The 13,646-nt window shown below is 50.0% G+C and overlaps 1 protein-coding gene and 1 pseudogene across 1 annotated transcript in view; both read right to left on the bottom strand.

The window, feature by feature from the left end:
- Window positions 1-13,646, bottom strand: part of LOC144479678 (CUGBP Elav-like family member 4) — a 524,426-nt gene that overhangs the window by 381,347 nt on the left and 129,433 nt on the right. The gene's annotated exons all lie outside the window — the stretch shown is intronic.
- LOC144479792 (U2 spliceosomal RNA) lies at window positions 5,761-5,929 on the bottom strand (annotated as a pseudogene).

Raw genomic sequence — 13,646 nt, 5'->3', positions numbered from 1 at the left:
AAACCCCTAAGCTGGTCCCAATTGCCTGCATTTGGCCCATATCCCTCTCTACCCATTGCTGTGGCTCTGGAGTCACAAATAGGCCAGACCCGGTAAGGACAGCAGATTTCCTTCCGTAAAAGACCAGATGGGTTTTTCCAACAATGGACAATAGTTTTATGGTCATCAGTAGATTGTTAATTCCAGATTTTTGTTTTGTTGAATTCAAATTCCACCATCTGCCGCAGCAGGATTCGAACCCGGGTCCCCTGAACATTAACTGAGTTTCTGGATTGATAGTCTAGCGATAATACCACTAGGCCATCGCCTTCCCCTCATAAGGCAACCCCTTGATCCTGGCAATCAGCCGAATGAATCTTCTCTGAATTCTTCCAATGCCAGTATATCCTTCCTTAAATAAGGAGATCAAAACTGTGCACAGGACTCCAGGAGGGATTTCAGAAATGCCTTGCACAATTGTACTTCCCCATCAGCCTTGCAATAAAGGCCAACATTCCACTTACCTTCCTAATTGCTACTTGCTTGCTCATGTACAGGGACACCCAGATCCCTCTGCCCAGTTCCACATCATGATGTGGAGATGCCGGCGTTGGACTGGGATGAACACAGTAAGAGTTTTAACAACACCAGGTTAGAGTCCAACAGGTTTATTTGGTAGCAAATACCATTAGCTTTCGGAGCACTGCTCCTTCGTCAGATGACTCCATCTGATGAAGGAGCAGCGCTCCGAAAGCGAATAGTGTTTGCTACCAAATAAACCTGTTGGACTTTAACCTGATGTTGTTAAAACTCTTACCAGTTCCACATCACCAGGCAGCCTTGGCCATCACCAGCGAGGGACCAGGCATCATGTCTAAGGCTGAACAAATGAATGTCGGCAGGTTTGCCTTGCTAGGGTGGAGGTGGAGACGAGTAACAGGCAATTGTAGGCCAGTAGTTGACCAATCCAGAGCTCGTAAATTCAGTTCCTACCACTGCAGCCAGTTGCAATGTTTTGTTCGATAAACCTGTGGACTGATGGTGGAAAAGGTCCATGCAACAAAGAAGGATGCCATTTGGTCCATTGTGTTGGTGCCCGCCCTTCGGTAAAGATGTCCAATCAATCCCACATGACCTGCTGTTTACCCATTGCTCTGCAAATGTTGCCGACACACCCAGTTTTGTTTTTGGAAGTTACAATCGACTCTACATCCACTGCCCTTTCAGACCGGAACTACTGGCCATGTGAAACACAAATTCTCCCCACCACCCTCACCCCATCTGTCTTGGCCATTTATTTTATATCCAAGTCCTCTGGTGACTGTCAGTGGAAACATTCGCCTTATTTATGCATTAAGAGCCATCTTTTAACCACCCCCCCTCCCCCACTTTAACCTTCTAACATCTACACAGATCTGCGTAGCGAACCTGGGGGGTGCATCCACGTACCGAGGCATCGGAGGCAAAGACAAAGGCTGGAAATCTAAACAGACCAGAGCGGCTTTGTCCCTGGCAGGTCTTTATTCTCAAATCAAGTAAATGTTACAGAGGCAGATAAGGCCTCAGAGCACAAAGCGGGAGGAAGCAATTGCGGATAACAAGCGGGTGGTCACTGCCTAGTTACTCAGTGGCGTTCCCGTTTGGAGGACAGTTGGAACTTCCACGTGGCAAACAGAGCTGTGTCCGGGGTCCACTGCAGCATTCCCAATCCCTGGGAATGGAGGGGACGACTTTGCCGAATTCAAAAACAAAACCCCCAGCAAATGATCCGCAGCGTCAGTGTGACGGACAGATGGCACGGAGTAATGTCTGTAATCCCCGTACAGACCTCACAGCTGTCAAAGCAGCTTAATGCATGTATTTACTGTGGCGACTTAACCTGCTACACACGCTTCAGGGAGGCAAAAACTAGCCTGACCAATAAATGTCGCGATGGCGTTAAAATGATAAAACTTGTGCCAATTTGTGCCACATCCTCACCACCGCTACCGACCCCCCCCCCCGCAACCCCGCACCCCCCGCCCCCGCCGCCCGCAACCCCCACTTCTCTGCCAACCCAAGTCCAATCAGTGGGAAGGGATAGCAAAAGGTCACATAGGGGTCAGCTGGGATGTTTCCTTTCTCATTGCCACGTATTGTAATGCGACCTGGAGGCGCTTTCCCCACGCGAAATACACGGCCCCGGTGATCCACTCGTTCCGATTCATCCTCCAGCCCTGTGTCATTCACCCAAAACCCTCAGAGAACTGAAAACCCGACAGGGTCAGCTCTCTCCCCATCCACCAGCGACCGCACCCCGCTGACGGGCAACCGAGGCTGGTGAGCGGGCCGTTCGAGTGGCCCTCCGTCAACGCAGTGGGCCTGAAGATTGAAATTGGGCTTGTTCACTGACCGTGACCCCGTGAATGAGATTAAACACATTCAAAACGCACTGAATACTTCCAAACGGGTTGGAGAAAATGCCTAATCATTCATACATTGATAGAAATGTCATCAACTTCAAATGGTAAAAACAAAATAAATATTTACGCTTTGGAGACAGCGCGGCTCTCACAGTCAATGTTGTGAGGAATCAGCACGTACCTCACTTCACTTGGCTTTTTTTCCCCCGTCACATGCTTATCACTTTAGGTAAGAAAAAGCTACAAGCATGGTGACCAGTGGAATGGGGTAACCCTCCACGCTGGTAATGGTGAACAAAACGTCTCGTGGGCTGCACTCAGATACTGCACGTGCCCTCTCCAACCCACCCCCCCCCCTTCCCCCCACCCAAGCCACAGGTTGCCCGCCACTGCGCTCCTGCCTCATTATCTCCCCTGCTGGGCCGAAAGACTAACCCGCAGGTCTAAAGTTTAACCCAATACTGGGGAACGCCCCATGCCCAGCTGACCACTCCTCATCAATGAGCCTGGAAGGTGAATTTCAATTTGTCCAGCTGGGGAGTGGCAGCGGCAGGGTGGCACTGCTGCCTCACAGCTCCAGGGACCCGGGTTCAATTCCGGCCTCGGGTCACTGTCTGTGTGGAGTTTGCACATTCTCCCTGTGTCTGCGTGGGTTTCCTCCGGGTGCTCCAGTTTCCTCCCACAGTCCAAAAGACGTGCGGGTTAGGTGCATTGGCCATGCTAAATTGCCCCTTAGTGTCAGGGGGACTAGCTAGGATAAATGCATGGGGTTAGAGAATAGGGCCTGAGTGGGATAATTGTTGGTGCAGGCTCGATGGGCTGAATGGCCTCCTTTGGCACTTTAGGTATTCTATGAAGGAACATCATGAGCCCAGTCTCACCAACCCCCGTTCCCCCCCAATGCACACACGCACAGGAGCGGGGTGGGAGGTTTAATCTTAATCAAATCCCAGCAGGGAAGAGGAAACTGGGCTGAGGAGTGATTAGACAGCAAGTGCAAGTTAACTGACTTCAGTGTGGAAATTATACCTCCCCCACCTCACCCGCAACCGCAGGACAGCAGGAACCCTGGGTGATTTTCCCAAAGGATTCGGAAGTTAATTATAGGTTGGCAGCTGTTGGCCTGATGGAGAGCAGCTAACTGCGGACAGAACAGAGAATTTCCAGCTCATTGCAACTTCCTATTGGGACTGTGTGTTTACCTAATGAGAGGCCTCATTGTTAATGGCTGCACGTATAATCCCCTGGGTCCCCTTTGCAGGTTGTACTACTGGAGGCAGGACCTCTCCAATGACAAGTTTATCCCGGCACACTCGCTATCACCTTTAACATCGTTTTTGACGAAATGGCAGTTGAAATGTGGAACTCACTACCATGGGGAGTAGTTGAGGTGAATGGTATAGATGCACTTAACACAAGAGAGATGGAATCATAGAATCCTACAGTGCAGAAGGAGGCCATTCAGCCCACCAAGTCTGCACCGACCACAGTCCCACCCAGGCCCTATCCCTATAACACCATGCATTTTGCCCTAGTCAGTCCCCCAGCAATTTAGCATGGCCAATCCACCTAACCCGCACATCTTTGGGCCGTGGGAGGAAACCGGAGCACCCGGAGGAAACCCGAGCAGACACGAGGAGAATGTGTAGACTCCACACAGACAGTGACCCAAGCCGGGATTCGAACCCGGATCCCTAGCGCTGTGAGGCAGCAGTGCTAACCGCTGCGCCACCGTGAATAGTGGGGATATCCTGGGAGTTCAGTGAGGAAGGATGGAAAGGGATTGGAATGGAGCATAAAGACTGGGCACAGGTTGGTTGGATCAGCCAGTTTCCTTTCTTTACTCTTTAGCAGGGCATGGGCATCGCTGGCAATGCCCGCATTGTTATTGCCCATCTCTAATTGCCCTTGGGAAGGTGGTGATGAGCCACCTTCTTGAACCGCTGCAGTCCATGTGGCGTAGGTACACCCACACATTATTTGGAATCACGAGCTTTTGGAGCGCTCACCTGATGAAGGAGCGGCACTCCAAAAGCTCGTGATTCCAAATAAACCTGTTGGACTTTAACCTGGTGTTGTGAGACTCCTTACTGTGCCCACCCCAGTTCAACGCCGGCATCTCCGCATCATCAGTATTTCTGGGTTGAGGTGGGACAAATCAGCCAGGGCTCCCGCTCCTGATTGGAACCCTGCGATTGCTACTTAAATGCCCCCCGCTGACAATCTGCCTCTCAGCGATCGCTTTCACCATCAAACAACCTGACAACACTCAGTGTTGGGGATCACACAGAAAGAATACCATCTATCAATGTTCCCTCATGGGTGTGTGACCATCCAACAATTGGGAATGTGCTTGGCAGTAACCAACAGGCTGCGCAAGGCGACACTCCCTTAAAAATGCTTGGTTAGCTCAGTTGGCTGGATGGCTGGTTAGTGATGCAGAGCAACACCAACAACGTGGGTTCAATTCCCGTACCAGCTGAGGTTAGTCATGAAGGCCCTGCCTTCTCAACCTTCCCCTTTGCCTGAGGTGTGGTGATCCTCAGGTTAAATCACCACTCAAAGTGGGGAGCAGCCTATAATGGTCAACCTGGAACGATGGCGACTTTACCATATATCATGGGGATTTGAATCATAGAATCTGGACAGTGCAGGAGGAGGCCATTTGGCCCATCAAGTCTGTACTGACCACAATCCCACCCAGCCCTATCCCATAATCCTGCACATTTACCCTGCCAAACCACCTGACACTATGGTCAATTTAGCATGGCCAATCCACCTAACTCGCACATCTTTGGACTGTGGGAGGAAACCGGAGCACCCGGAGGAAACCCACGCAGACACAGGGAGAAAGTGCAGACTCCGCGGACAGTGACACGAGGCCGGAATTGAACCGGGGTCCCTGGCGCTGTGAGACAACAGCGCTAACCACCGTGCCACCCAAAAAAAACCCCCAAAAAACCATGCTAGCGGACCCAGCGTCGTGAAATATCATTTCCCCCAATCGCTGTCATTTTCTCTCAATCTTTCTTCCAGGTGTTTACTCTTATTTCTAAATAACTACCAAGAATTTCCCAATCGGACCCCAGAACATTGATGGAAGGTCAGAAGAAACCCTGTTTACACAGTTACCCCTTTATTGGGAGGGGGATTCTGCCATTCTTCCACTGAAGCTAGAGAATTGAAGACATTTCCAGAAAGATGCTTACATTTCTGCCCATTCTTTGTATCCAGCCAACACATTTTTTTTGTATTTTTATTCCAATTCAATCAAATCCAGTCCAATTCAGAGTCTCAACAAGTTGAGACATTTCCGATCCAAGCTGACAAGACTCCTGTCTTGGGCCTGATCTACATGAGCCAAGCTGATTGGAGGAGGGGGAGGTTTCCTCCTCCAAGGTTTCATCTCATTTGCATCTTGGCCAGGATGCCACTTTTAAAAATTGCTTCATATGAAAATGAAGCTTAAATGTAACCTAATGGCCACCACCAAGTGCAGCATCCGATCCATACTACACTTGATCTTAGCCAAAAGGCCGAGAAGCGATCCGGCCAACACATTTTTTTTTTATTTCAAAAATATACTTTATTCACAAAACAAAACTCTCCAATAAAACATTGCAAAATGACAGATCCAAAAGTCATAAACAGTGCAAAAAAAGAATCATTTTTACAGTACAATACTGTGCTCATTTACAAAACATTACATTCCGTTACATTTCATTTCTTAAAACTATATACATGTGTCAGAGTTTACTGTGTGCCGTTATTTTTCAGGTTGGCACACAGTTACGCGGGCCGAGGGTATTCTGCAGTTACCCGGCCCTCGGTCTGCCTCGGTTGAGACGCTTTACACGGTGGCCTTTCCCCATTGTGCCTTGGCGGCGGCTGCCCCAAGCTTGAGCGCGTCCCTGAGCACGTAGTCCTGGACCTTGGAATGTGCCAGTCTGCAACACTCGGTCGAGGACAATTCTTTCAGCTGGAAGATCAGCAAGTTTCGGGCGGACCAAAGCGCGTCCTTCACCGAGTTGATGACCCTCCAGCAGCAGTTGATGTTTGTCTCGGTGTGCGTTCCCGGAAACAGCCCGTAGAGCACAGAGTCCTGCGTCACCGAGCTGCTCGGGACGAACCGTGACAAATACCACTGCATCTCACTCCAGACCTTCTTTGCAAAGGCACATTCCACAAGGAGGTGTGCGACCGTCTCATCAGCCCCGCAGCCGCTTCGAGGGCAGCGTGCGGTGAGGTTGAGACCTCGGGCGTGCATAAAGGATCTGACGGGGAGTGTCCTTCTCACCACCAGCCAAGCCAGGTCTTGGTGCTTGTTTGAGAGTTCTGGTGATGAGGCATTCTGCCAAATGACATTGACAGTCCGCTCAGGGAACCATCCGACAGGATCTGCCGTCTCCTTTTCTCTCAGGGCCTCAAGGACATTACGTGCTGACCACTGCTTGATAGCCATGTGGTCAAAGGTGTGTTTCCGGAAGAATTTCTCCACGAAGGACAGGTGCTGCGGTACGGTCCAACTACTTGGAGCGTTCCGCGGCAATGTGGCCAGACCCATCCTCCGCAACACTTGGGACAGGTAGAACCTCAAAAAATAGTGGCACTTGTTGTTAGCGTACCGAGGATCTACACACAGCTTGATGCAGCCGCACACAAAGGTGGCCATCAGGATGAGGGCGGCGTTGGGAACGTTTTTCCCTCCGTTCTCTGGAGATTTGTGCGTCGCCTCCCTGCGGACACGATCCATCTTTGATCTCCAGATGAACTTGAAGATGGCCCGGGTCACTGCTGCTGCGCAGGACTTGGGGAGAGGCCACACCTGCGCCACGTACAACAACACGGACAGAACCTCGCATCGGATCACAAGGTTCTTCCCAGTGATGGAGAGGGAGCGTTGCTCCCACAATCCCAATTTTTGTCTGGCTTTGGCGATGCGCTCCTCCCAGTTTTTGGCGCATGCCCCTGCCGCTCCGAACCATATCCCCAGCACCTTGAGGTAGTCTGCCCTGACGGTGAAGGGGACAAAGGATGTGTCAGGCCAGTTCCCAAAGAACATGGCCTCACTCTTACCCTGGTTGACTTTGGCCCCCGAGGCCAGCTCGAACTGCTCACAGACTCGAAGAAGCCTGCGAACAGACGAGGGGTCCGAGCAGAAAACAGCCACGTCATCCATGTAGAGGGAGGCTTTGACTTGCGTCCCTCCGCTGCCTAGGATTGTAACCCCTTTGATGCCTGGGTCACTTCTGAGGGCCTCGGCAAAGGGTTCAATGCAACACACAAAAAGGACGGAGGAGAGAGGGCAGCCCTGCCTGACTCCAGACCTGATCTGAAACATATCTGATTCCCACCCATTGATTGAAACTGCGCTACTGATGTCTGTGTAGAGCAGTTGGATCCAATTGCAGATTTCCTCCCCAAACCCCATTTTGGAGACCACATCCATCATGTAGCTGTGCGATATTCTGTCAAACGCCTTCTCCTGGTCTAGACTGATGAGTCAGGTGTCCACCCGCCTGTCCTGCACGTAGGCGATCGTATCCCTGAGTAGCGCGAGGCTATCAGAGATCTTCCTGCCGGGTACAGCACAGGTTTGATCAGGATGGATTACTGACCCCAGAGCAGACTTGACCCGGTTGGCGATGACCTTGGCCAGAATCTTGTAATCCACATTCAATAGTGAAATAGGTCTCCAATTTCTAATTTTTTCCCTTTCCCCCTTCTGCTTGTAGATGAGGGTAATGATGCCTTTCCTCATGGATTCTGACATGCTGCCTTCCAGAAGCATACTCTCGTATACTTCCAGGAGGTCCGGGCCCGTCAAGTCCCACAACGCCGAGTAAAGCTCAGCCGGTAAGCCGTCGCTACCGGGAGTTTTACCCTTCTGAAGGGACTCGACGGCCTTTGTCAGCTCATCCAGAGCTACCGGTCTGTCCAGGCTCTCCCGCTCGCCGTCGTCCAAGACTTGCGTGATAGACGACAGGAAAGACTGGGAGGCCGTGCTGTCTGTTGGCTTCAGGTCATACAGTCCGGCATAGAAGGATTTGCAGATCCTCAGAATGTCAGACTGCGATGACCTTACAGAGCCATCTTCTTCCTTCAGGCTGCCGATCACAGAGGTTTCTCTGTGCACCTTCTGGAAGAAGAAGCGCGAGCACGTTTCGTCCTGCTCCACGGAGCGGACCCTGGACCGGAAGATAACCTTGGAGGCCTCCGAGGCAAAGAGCGAGGCTTGCTGGCTCTTCACCTCGCGGAGGTCCTCCTTGACATCCACCCCCATCGACTGCAGTTGGAGTAGCTCCTGCATGCTTTTCTGGAGTCGGGACATTTCCCCCCGTCTCTCCCTGGCCTTCTGAACCCCTTTTCGGATAAAGAACCTCTTGATGTTGCCCTTGATGGTTTCCCACCAGAGCGATGGAGACTCAAAGAAGGGTTTCACGGTTCTCCAACCGTGGTAAACCCTCTTGAGTTCCTCGAGGTTCTCTGGGGTCAACAGTTCTACATTAAGCTTCCAGGACCCCCTGCCCACTTTCTGGTTTTCCTCCAGCTGACAGTCTGCCAGCAGGAGGCAGTGGTCAGAGAAGAACACCGGCTTGACGTCGGTGGACCTGACCGTGAGCGCGTGGGATGCAAACATGAAGTCGATCCTGGAGCGGACAGACCCGTCTGGCCGCGACCACGTGTATCTACGCTGCCCTCCGTCTGCTGAATCGCTGAAGACGTCGAGCAGCTTGGCATCTTTGACTGTTTCCAGCAGGGCTCTGGACGTAGCGTCCAGTTTACTTTCGGCCCTGTTGGATCGGCCGGCCTTGTCAATGATACAGTTAAAGTCCCCACCCAGTATGATTGGCCTGGAGGTGGTGAGTAGCAGTGGCAGCTGTTCAAAAAGTGCCAGCCGCTCGGTCTTGACGGCAGGGGCATACACATTAATCAGCCTGAGAGGGCAGTTTTTGTACATGACATCTGCTACGAAGAGGCGTCCTCCCACCACCTCCTTAACTTCGGAGACGGTGAAGTTGCCCCCCCGCAGCAGAATGCCTAGGCCGGATGAACGGCAGTCGTTCCCACCTGACCAGATGGACGGTCCGTGGGACCACACACTCGACCAGTGCCTGTAGTTGCTGAGGTGTGGTATTCCACACTCCTGCAGGAATAGCAGGTCGGCCTTGATCTTGGCCAGGTAGGACAAGCTGGCCGCACATCTCAGACTATCTTTAACACTGCGAACATTTAAAGATGCAAACTTTAAAGACATTTTAATGTTTAAAAGGTTTGGCCAACACATGGCCAAATTGACTATGTTAAAAGTGACAATTAACCAGATTTGGAGGCTCATTGTTCCCTCTCCAGGTTCGTTGATGTATATTTAAGTAGCAGTGACCACAAGAAACTACAAAGGGTCACGAATGAAGCCCAATCCATCACTCAAACCAGCCTCCCATCCATTGACTCTGTCTACACTTCCCACTGCCCCGGAAAAGCAGCCAGCATAATTAAGGACCCCATGCACCCCGGACATTCTCTCTTCCACCTTCTTCCATCGGGAAAAAGATACAAAAGTCTGAGGTCACGCACCAACTGACTCAAGAACAGCTTCTTCCCTGCTGCCATCAGACTTTTGAATGGACCCACCTCACATTAAGTTGATCTTTCTCTACACCCTAGCTATGAATGTAACACTACATTCTGCACCCTCTCCTTTCCTTCTCTATGAACAGTATGCTTTGTCTATAGCGCGCAAAAAACAATACTTTTCACTGTATCCCAATACATGTGACAATAATAAATCAAATCAAACCAACTGACTTAAAAACTTCTTCCCTGCTGCCATCAGGCTTTTGAATGGACCTACCTTGTATTAACTTGATCTTTCTCTACACCCTAGCTATGACTGTAACACAACATTCTGCACTCTCTCTTTTCCTTCTCTATGAACAGTATGCTTTGTCTGTGTAGCCCGCAAGAAACAATACTTTTCACTGTATCCCAGTACATGTGACAATAATAAATCAAATCAAATCAAATCAGTGATACAACAGCACTTATGCCTAACATTCATACAACACCCCATCGCAGTGAAGCGTCTCAGAACACCTCGCTGGGATGAATTACTTGTGTTTTTGAGTGCAGGCTAATGTGATGCAAGCAGATTGGTCTCAGATCATGATGTTCTAAATAGCCGCGATGCTCTGTACTCACACACCGCCTTATTTACCTGAAATTAATAATTCTAGTTTTGTTGATGGACTGATTAAATCTCGCCATTTTCACAGTTCACAGACAGCGTGCAGGAATCTGCTCCCATGGCAGAAGGATCATTTTTATACAACATTATTTTCCAACGGGGGAGTTGAGGGACTTTCACCCCCGGGGATCTTTTCCATTTTTGTTCCCTCATTAATGCGCTTTCTCCGTCACTCCTCCGCAACCTCTGCACCGTCAACTTGCATTTGCAGGAAAATGCCTCCAGGTGCTTGACAAAAGTTCCAGACGAAGGAGGCTTACATTTTTAATTCATTCGCAGAATGTGAGCGTAAGCAGCAAGGGCAGTAGCTATTGCCCCTCACTAATTGCTCTCGAGAAGGTAAATCGCCCTCTGGAACCTCTACAGCCCATGTGGTGTCGGCACACTTCACAGGACTGTTAGTAAGAGTTTATTTATTGTTGTCGCAAGTAGGCTTACATTAACACTGCAATGAAGTTACTGTGAAAATCCTCTAGTCGCCACACTCCGGCGTCTGTTCGGGTAACACTGAGGGAGAATTTAGCATGGCCAATAGACCTAACCAGCACGTCCTTCAGACTGTGGGAGGAAACTGGAGCACCCAGTTGAATTCGCTACCCCAAAGTGCAGTGGATTTTGGAACAGTGAGTAAATTTAAGGAAGATTTAGACAGATTTTTAATTGGTAATGGGTTGAAGGGTGATGGGGAGAAGGCAGGAAAATGGGGATGAGGAGCATATCAGCCATGATCGAATGGCGGAGCGGACTCAATGGGCTGAATGGCCTAATTCTGCCCCTATATCTTATGAACTCCTGGAGGAAACCCACACAGACACGGGGAGAATGTGCAAACTCCTCACAGACAGTGACCCAAGCCAGGAATCGAACCCGGGTCCCCGGCGCTGTGAGGCAGCAGCGCTAACCACTGTGCAGGGGAGTTCCAGTTGAGCCAGTGACAGTGAAGGAACGGCAATATAATTCCAAGTTAGGAGAGTTTGTGACTTGGAGGGGAACTTGCAGATGGTGCTGTTCCTGTGCATTTGCTACCCTTGACCTCCTAGGTAGCAGGGGTCATGGGTGTGAAAGGCCAATGCTGCGTGGATACAGGGCAAAATTTGGATAAGATTAAAAACTGGTCAAAGAGTATAAAACAATGGGTACTGGATAGAGGGGTAATTTGAGAATTGGACACTATTGAGTACAGTCCCCAAGGGCTTACTATCGGGAATACAACTATTTCTAATTTGCATCAATGGCCTGGGTTCAGAATTGGTTAACTTATGGGTGGCATGGTGGCACAGTGGTTAGCACTGCCGCCTCACAGCACCAGGGACCCGGGTTCAATTTCAACCTTTGCACGTTCTCCCCGTGTCTGCGTGGGTTTCCTCCAGGTGCTCCGGTTTCCTCCCACAATCCAAAGATGTGCGGGTTAGGTTGATTGGCTATGCTAAATTAATCCCTAGTGTCAGGGGGATTAGTAGGGTAAATATGTGGGGTTACGGGGATAGGGTCTGGGAGGGATTGTTGTAGGTGCAGGTTCGATGGGCTGAATGGCCTCCTTCTGCACTGTAGGATCCTATAGAAATCATAGAAACTCTACAGTACAGAAGGAGGCCATTCAGCCCATTGAGTCTGCACCTACAACAATGCCACCCAGGTCCTATCCCCGCTTAGAAACCCTGCTAATCCCTCTAACCTATCACATCCTGGGACACTAAGGGTCAATTTAGCATGGCCAATCAACCTAACCCGTACATCTTTGGACTGTGGGAGGAAACTGGAGCACCCACGGGGAGAACCTACGCAAACACGGGGAGAACGTGCAAACTCCACATAGACAGTGACCCAAGCCAAAATCGAACCCAGGTCCCTGGTGCTGAGGCAGCAGTGCTAACCACTGTGCCACCGTGCCACCCATTGATTAACTTTGTGGATGGTTCCAAATTAGGGCATCGGTTTGAATATTGGGGTGACTGGTAGGGAGCAGGAGAATACGTTGGTCCAATGTGTATAGCTGTCCCCTCCTTATTGTAAGGGAAGATGAGGCTCTTACAACCCCACATAGGAGAAAGTATTCTGAAGATAAAATCCAGAGGAAGGGCACTGGGAACGGGGCTGAGCTACCCTTCCATTGTATCTCTCTGAAGAATTTTATGTATTAAACCGGAATTGGGACCCACTCTGAAATTTGTGTACCTCAAATCCAACTGTTAACAAAAAGATGCCCTACACAAATTACACTGCCATCATGGGAAAGCGACGGCCTAGTGGTATTATCGCTAGACTATTAATCCAGACACTCACCACTAATGTTCTGGGGACCCGGGTTCGAATCCCGCCATGTCAAATGGGGGAATTTGAATACAATAAGAAACATCTGGAATTAAGAATCTACTGATGACCAGGAAACCATTGTCGACTGTCGGAAAAACACATCTGGTTCACTAATGTCCTTTAAGGAAGGAAATCTGCTGTCCTTACCTGGTCTGGCCTAATGTGACTCCAGAGCCACAGCAAGGTGTTTGGCTCTCAACTGCCCTCTGAACAAGGGCAACTAGGGATGGGTTATAAATGCTGGCCCAGCCAGCGACGCCCATGTCTCACGAACGAATAAAGAAAAAACATGTTGGGGTTTAATTAGGTGCGCAAGTGAAAACCTAAACAGATCGCTGGACATTGCCCAAGCAAGCAAAATGACTTGATTCTCTGTTTGAGTCTTTCTAACAGACTAGAGCTGTTCAGTTCCTTTATACGGAAGACCCAGGCACACAACAAGGAAGAACACAACCAGGAGGGTGGTAGAATCAATGAGTGAACAGGTCAAATACCAACTCATGAAATCTGATACAGACCAGTGCTGCACGCAGGATGAAAAAGGACCATTATGGATATTTCATCAACGGTATTGAAATAGAGCAGGCGGAAACTGAAAGAGATCTAGCAGACTCTGTACTCAATACACAGTCACAATCAACAAGGCCAACTGACTGTTCAACTGCACAGTCCAGACCCGATGGGCCGAATTGCCTCATCTATGC

The sequence above is a fragment of the Mustelus asterias genome, chromosome 26, assembly GCF_964213995.1.
Source record: "Mustelus asterias chromosome 26, sMusAst1.hap1.1, whole genome shotgun sequence".
NCBI classification, from domain to species: Eukaryota; Metazoa; Chordata; class Chondrichthyes; order Carcharhiniformes; family Triakidae; genus Mustelus; species Mustelus asterias.
This window is presented reverse-complemented; position numbering and strand designations above follow the sequence as displayed.